Here is an 8,032-nt window from a genome sequence, read left to right on the forward strand (position 1 = left end):
TAATCAAGCAAGAATCATTTCATGGCAAATTGTCAATGACTAAATGATGACAAGTCATCTTATGCTAGTTTCATAAGCATTTTTCACTTGTTTTCATTAGATTTCATGCACTTTCTTACACCATAAGTAAGTAATTGGATTGGAATTTCATGCATTCCTTAGTTCAATCAGACATGGGTATTTATGTGCTTTTTCATAAGGTTTTATGCCAATTTTACTTGATGTTATGAATGATGCAATTACCTTGTGATTATAGCAAACTTTGATGCAATTGTTTGATTGAAAATAGATGAAAAAGAGGCAAGAAGTAAGCAAGAAAAAAGAGGAAAATGAAGAGGAAGAAGCAAAGTAGAGGAAATAACGTTGGAGGAAAATGGGGCATGCAACATTAGTGCAATTCTGGGTGCCAACGTTGGAGGAAACTTGGTGAACCAACGTTACCTCTAACGTCCTCGAAAAGTTTTAAAAACTAGAGCTGGGAAAACTTTGGGCGACGCGTACGCGTCAATGACGCATACGCGTGAAAGTAAACAATGTTGAATCCACGCATAAGCGTGAATGATGGAGGGGATTATTGCCGGTTCGGAATTGTTCAAACCAAGAATCAATCCGTTGGTAGCACAGTCCAAACCAACAATGAATTCCCAAGAATCTTTGCGTGTCACGCGTACGCGTCAGGCACGTGTACGTGTCGCCGTGCAAACTCCGATTCACGCCCACGCGTGAGCCATGCGTGTGCGTCGCTCCTCGCTGGTTATCTCTATTTCTTGTGCTCCTTCTATTTTTGCAAGCTTCCTTTCCATCCTTTAAGCCATTCCTGCCCTATAAAGCTTGAAAATACTTAAGCACAGATCACGGCATTGAATGGTATAAAGGGGAATTAAAAATATACAATTTAAAGGCTCAAGAAGCAAGTTTTCAACCATAGAACAAAATTAGGAAGGAATTGTAAAACCATGCAAATTCTATGAATAAGTGTGTAAAGACTTAATAAAAACCACTTAATTGAGCACAAGATAAACCATAAAATAGTGGTTTATCAGTCCACCTAATTTTATATCACCTATATACTCATAACAATGCAACCTAGCTACCCAAATTTTCCTATCTCACCTTACTCATGCACTTTCTTTTCAAAACATGAACATATGCATCCTTTATTTCAACTTTTTATTTTACTTTCTACTATGCACAGTTTTTTTATATTTATTTCTTGTCTTTGTTAGCACAAGAGATGCATATGACCTAAAACAAAGAGCACATGAGCATTTTTCAATTGCCAATTTTTCACAATGAGTTCCATGCTTCTATCACCAAAGCTTCCCAACAATTCCCCCCCCCCCCACACTTAGAATATACACACTAGTCCACCCAAGCTAATCAAAGAGTAATTCAAGGACATCAATGGTTTTCCGCTTAAGGGAAAATAATGTGCTAAAATCAGAACAAAAGGGAGGGGTTCACAATGGTGAGTACAAGGGTTGGCCATATAGGTTGGTAAGTTTAACATCAAAGATGGCCTCAATCATGCTAAATGCATCCAAACAATAAATACAGGATATAAAGAATCATGCAAATCAATGATCACAATCAACAAGGAGTAAAATCACACCAAAACAAACATTATGGTTGAAAAATAGAACCATCTATCAAGGCTCAAATCTTACAAGGTATGTTGTTCTAGCTCTTTCCTATGTTCCACAAACAGATTACTTCAAGCAAGTTGGAAAACACAAAATTTTTCTTCAATTCAATTGATGGTATGCCCTAAGAAAGATTTCATGGAAATTCCTTGGTGTTTCACCAAACTTATTCATTCTAATCATGCAACATGCAAACATTAACTACCATATAGCTATGAACTATAAAGAGATATATACAAACAAACTAACTAAGGTGCAATAAGGATAAAGCTACTAAAATTGAGTAAAAAGAACTAAAAAAAGAGTATTGCAAAGTATTTTGAGAAAAGAAATTTTTACCCCCACGAAGTCGATCCTCCCCACACTTAGTACTTGCACGGTCCTCTGTGCTTGCGTCGGATCTGAGAGAATAAGAACTTCGGGGCCACCTTCAGCTGGTGGTACCGGGAATGGTTTGGTCACCTTCATCATACTCCTCCCCAACTAGTTCAAATGAAGCATCAGGAGCTGTGCCAGGGTCTCTTCCTTCTAGTTTTGCCGCGAACCACTCAAAACGCTTGTGCTCCAAATGCTCTATGCGGTGGATATCGTGCAAGATGTCTCGGAATAAATTCGAAAGAGACCGGAGAACTGGTAAAGGAGTCGATGAGGTAGGTAGACTTGATGGTGGTGTGATGCATGGAAACTTGTCCTTTAACAAATCTCCCTCGGCAAGTATACTGAATTGTCGTCAAGTAAAAACTCACAATAGAGTGAGGTCGAATCCCACAGGGATTGATTGGTCAAGCAACTTTAACTAGAAGAATGTTCTAGTTGAGCTAAGCAGAAATTGGGTTGAGAATTGCAGGAAATTAAATGGCGGGAAAGTAAATTACAGAAAATAAATGACGGAAGGTAAATTGCAGAATCTTAAATGGGGAAGGGGAGTTTAGCATGAAAGTAAATAACAGAAAGTAAAGAGAATGGGTAAGATCAGAAATGGGGAAATGAAGTGTGGTCACTGATTATACCACATGTATTTCCAAATCAAAGTATTCGGAGAAAGCAATTCTAGCATGATCTCTTGATTCCTCTTCCAAGGTTCAGAAGAGATCCAAGTATGAATAGCTTCTTTTCCAGGATAACTACTCAATTGGATGAAGATTGAAAGCTTTCTAGTGAAATCAAGAGAAAAGAGAGAAGAAGAATAATGAAAACTATTATTGATCCATCAAATTACAACAGAGCTCCCTAACCCAATGAAAGGGGTTTAGTTGTTCATAGCTCTGGGAATGAAAAGCATAGATGGAGAGTACATTCTGAGAATTAAACTAAAAGTTGCAGAGAAAGTAAAATACAGAGAGTAATTCTAATAATGCCAAAAGCTCCTTTTCTTGTTCAAAGTTCTCCCTATTTATACTATTCTTCTGATCTTCTAGTTGGCTCTTCAAGTCTTGGATATGGGCCTTTGGATCTTGAGTTGAAGCAGTTATCTTCTTCAGTGGGCTTAGCTTTACTTGCAGAGAGAAAGTGTGAAGTAGGCAGGGATTCCAGCTTAGGACGTTAGTGGCGTTAACGTTAAGTGAAAGTGTGGGTTCGAGAACGTTAGTGACAATCACCTTTTTCACTAACGTTCCTAACCCAAGGATGCTCCACGTTAACTTCAACGTTAGTGGCATTAACGTGACCACTAACGTTGCCTCTTGATCCTTCGCAAACGTTACTGGGGTTCACCTTTCCCATTAACGTTGAGAGTACCCCTTTCTCCTTCGTTAGAGTTCACGTTAGTATAGCTAACGTGACCTTTAACATAGGCTTGCCAAATCTTCGAGAACGTTAGTGACACTTACCTTTGTCACTAACATTCCAAAATGCCCCTACTTTCTACGTCAGAGTTCACGTTAACTAGGTTAACATGGCTTCTAACGTGGTATTAATAGCCATCTCCAACGTTAGTGACAAAGGTGAGTGTCACTAATGTTGGCTCATCATCCCTTTTACTCACGTTAGCTTCCACGTTAATGTAGTTAACGTGGGAGTTAACGTGGCTCATAGTGGCTCATCCCAACGTTAGTGACAAAGGTGAGTGTCACTAACGTTGGTGATTCTTTGCTCCCTCCACGTTAGAGTCCACGTTAACTGAGTTAACGCGGCAACTAACGTGGCTCAAAGTGGCTTAGCTCAACGTTAGTGACAAAGGTGAGTGTCACTAACGTTGGTCATTCTTTTGTTTCCCCACATTAGAGTCCACGTTAACTGAGTTAACGTGGCTCTTAACGTGACCAATATGAGCTTGGTCCAATGTTAGTGACAAAGGTGAGTGTCACTAACGTTGGCTTCATTTTCTTCTTCTACGTTAACTACCACGTTAATGTAGTTAACGTGGCAATTAACGTGGGCTATGATGGCTTCGAGGACGTTATTGGCGATTACTTTTCTCATTAACGTTGCAAGCTAGCTCCCCTTCCACGTTAGAGGTCACGTTAGTTAGACTGTTATTCATTGATCCCTTTGTCTTTCCAAGGTCTATTGCATCCTTAGGCTAAGTGCTCTGTGAGAGGGCGACTCTTTAAAATAAGCTTTCAGCCAACACTCCCGAACCAGTTGGTTCAAGGTGCTAGGTGTTGAAGCACCCCTAAGGACTTACTCCCTCAAGTCTCTCTCCCCATACATGCACACTATAGGCACATGGTTTGTTATTTTCTTCCCTTGAGGTCTTGGTGTCCAGCACCTCTTTGGGTTACTAAATGTTCTGTAGCAAGGTTGTTCTTGATAGTGAATTTTCAGTTGATAATCCCGGGTTAGTTAACCCAAGTTACCAAGTGATGAAGCACTCCTAAGAACTTATTCATCCAAGCAGATCCTTGGTACAAGAGCACCATAGACACATCCCTCAAGATTCAAGCCCTTGGTGCCTAGCCTTATTCTTTATTAACTTTTCTCTCTTTTTCAACTCTTATTGTTCTTTTCCTTTTTCTTATTAGGATCTTATTATTTAGCTAGTCTCATGGGGTGTGTTTCAAGCATATGATTTAGGACAGATAGTTGCCTTCCCACCTTGTTGGTGAACCAACTTAGCTAAGTGATTACTACACCACAAATCTGAGAACTTACTCCACAAATTGAACTCCACTCTGGTCTTTCATAATATCTCTTTTTATTTAGCTTAAAAAGGACAAGCATACAATAAGCAAGATGGAATTGAAAACAGGCAATTTGACTAGCAATCATAGACCTAAGCAAAAACAAACATCAAATTCTAGTGAATTAAGCTTAAAGAGTGACTATTAATCAAGGGCACATTCAGACTTCCAAATTGAGTATTTCCAAGCATATGGAATCAAGTAACAATACAACCTTTTGGTGATGCCTTCCAGCTACCCATTTGTTGTCATCCTCCATAGCTTCTGCATCCTTCCTTGCTTCCTTGGATGATGGTGCACTATTTTTCCAAAAGATTGATTGACTCCCTGCAAAGTTATTGGAAGTTACTTGTCCCCAAAGCACTTGAGAGATAGTTAGTATGCATGTATGCTTGTGAATTTCGGAACTTAATTTGGTGTGTGAACACCAAACTTAGTTCCTTGCCTAATACAGCAGGTTGAATACATGCATAAAATCTCATGTGTTGTTATCAGCAAGACAACTATGAACTAGAAACTAACTACTGTTAAGTGGTTCCCCTGATTGGTTGGATCTAGCAATTTGTCCTTGAAGGAGTGTAGTGTGATTCTAACTGAAATCTTTGGTGGAACACCAAACTTAGAATTACACACTTACTCTTGTATTGTTTTGGTGTGTAACATCAAACTTAGCTCCTCGCAATACGGGGGAAACTACTTGTGATTTTTATTAAAATACAAATGAAAAGAAAACTACCTTAGGTTGGGTTGCCTCCCAACGAAGCGCTCTTTTAGCGTCGCTAGCTCGACGATTCCTCCATTACTTGAGGTGATACTTCACTTTTGGGTTTTCCCCCATGTTTGCCCATGTAGTGTTTGAGCCTTTGTCCATTCCCAGTGAACGTCCTCTTTGAACTTTCCTCCATGATTTCTATGTGTCCATACGGCGAGACCTTTGTGACAAGAAAGGGTACTGACCACCTTGATTTGAGTTTCTCCGGGAAAAGTCTTAATTTGGAATTGTAGAGGAGCACTTGCTGTCCTTCTTCGAAGCTCTTGGGTGTCAAATGGAGGTCGTGCCTTCTCTTTTCCTTTTCTTTATAAATCTTGGCATTTTCATAGGCTTGAGATCTGAACTCCTCCATTTCTTGCAGCTGCAAGATCCTTTTTTCACCAGCAGCAATGCTATTAAAATTTAGCAGCTTGAGAGCCCAGAGGGTTGTGTTCCAGCTCCAATGGTAGATGACAAGCCTTTCCATACACTAGTTGGTATGGGGACATCCCGATTGGTGTCTTAAATGCCGTCCGGTATGCCCAAAGAGCATCATCCAGTTTCTTCAACCAATCCTTTCTTGATGCTCCTACAGTCTTTTCCAGAATCCTTTTTAGCTCTCTGTTAGATATCTCAGTTTGCCCACTTGTTTGGGGGTGGTAAGGTGTGGCAATCTTGTGTTTCACCCCGTATTGTAGGAGGAGAGCTTCTAGTGGTCTGTTACAAAAATGGCTCCCTCCATCACTGATGAGTGCTCGTGGGACTCCGAACCGGCTAAAGATGTTCTTTCTGAGGAAGTTCATGACCACCTTGTTATTATTCGTTGGGGTTGCAATAGCCTCTACCCACTTGGAAACATAATCCACTGCTACCAAGATGTACTTGTTTGAACATGAGGTTGGGAATGGTCCCATGAAATCGATTTCCCACACATCAAACAGTTCCAGTTCTAAGATGAAGTTCTGTGGCATCTCATTTCTTTTGGGTAAGTTTCCAGCTCTTTGACATTCATTGCAATTCTTTACCAGTTCTTTGGCATTCTTGAAAAGGGTGGTCTAAAAGAATCCGCTTTGTAATACCTTGGCTGCAGTTCTGTCCCCTCCAAAATGGCCTCCATAGCATGAGCCGTGGCAATTCCACAAGACCTCTCGTCCCTCTCTTCTTCCGAAACACATCTTCTCAGGATTCCATCTGGACACTTCTTGAAGAGATATGGCTCATCCCAGACAAAATACTTTGCATCATTGATGAGCTTTCTTTTCTGGTGTTTGTTGAGTTCTGGAGGTAAAGCCCCAGTTGCTTTAAAATTGGCAATATCTGCAAACCAGGGTGCTTTGTGAATCATCATCAACTGCTCATTTGGGAAGAACTCATTTACATTTGTATCATATGTTCCTCCTTTATCATGAGGGATTATGGATAGGTGATCTGCTACCTTGTTCTCCACTCCTTTTTTGTCTCTGATTTCAATATTGAATTCCTGCAACAATAAGATCCATCTTATTAGTCTTGGTTTTGATTCTTGCTTGACAAACAAATATTTAAGTGCTGTGTGATCTGTGAAGACAATCACTTTAGCACCAATGAGGTATGATCTAAACTTGTCAAATGTAAAAACTATTGCCAGCAACTCCTTTTCAGTAGTGGTATAGTTTCTTTGAGTATCATTGAGGACTTTGCTGGCATAGTATATCACATGGACCAAGTTATCTTTCCTCTGTCCCAACACTGCCCCAATTGTGAAATCAGATGCATCGCACATCAGTTCAAATGGTAGGTTCCAGTCAGGTGGGGAAATGATAGGAGCAGAGGATAACCTCTTTTTCAAGTTCTCGAATGCTAGCATGCACTTTTCATCAAAGATAAATGGTGTATCAGATGCAAGAAGATTGCTTAAGGGCTTGGCTATCTTTGAAAAATCTTTAATAAACCTTCTGTAAAAGCCAGCATGCCCTAGAAAACTCCTAATTGCCTTGACATCACTTGGTAGAGGTAATTTTTCAATGAGTTCTACCTTGGCTCTGTCCACCTCAATGCCTTGGTTAGAAACCTTATGACCAAGAACTATTCCTCCTGTCACCATAAAGTGACATTTCTCCCAGTTCAAGACCAAATTGGTTTCTTGACATCTTTTTAATACCAGAGCCAGGTGATCTAGGCAACTAGGAAAGGAATCTCCGAATACTGAGAAGTCGTCCATAAAGACTTCGATAAATTTTTCTATCATATCTGAGAAAATAGAGAGCATGCAGCGTTGGAAGGTTGCGGGTGCATTGCATAGCCCAAATGGCATGCGCCTGTAGGCAAACACTCCATATGGGCAGGTGAAGGAGGTTTTCTCTTGATCTTGGATCAACCACTATTTGGTTATATCCTGAATAACCATCGAGAAAACAGTAATATGCATGCCCTACAAGTCTTTCCAGCATCTGATCCATGAAGGGAAGGGAGAAATGATCTTTTCGTGTAGCTTCATTGAGTTTTCTGTAGTCTATGCACATCCGCCATCCTGTGAC

Source organism: Arachis ipaensis, chromosome B9 (genome assembly GCF_059453495.1).
Source record: "Arachis ipaensis isolate K30076 ecotype BB chromosome B9, ASM5945349v1, whole genome shotgun sequence".
Taxonomy (NCBI): domain Eukaryota; kingdom Viridiplantae; phylum Streptophyta; class Magnoliopsida; order Fabales; family Fabaceae; genus Arachis; species Arachis ipaensis.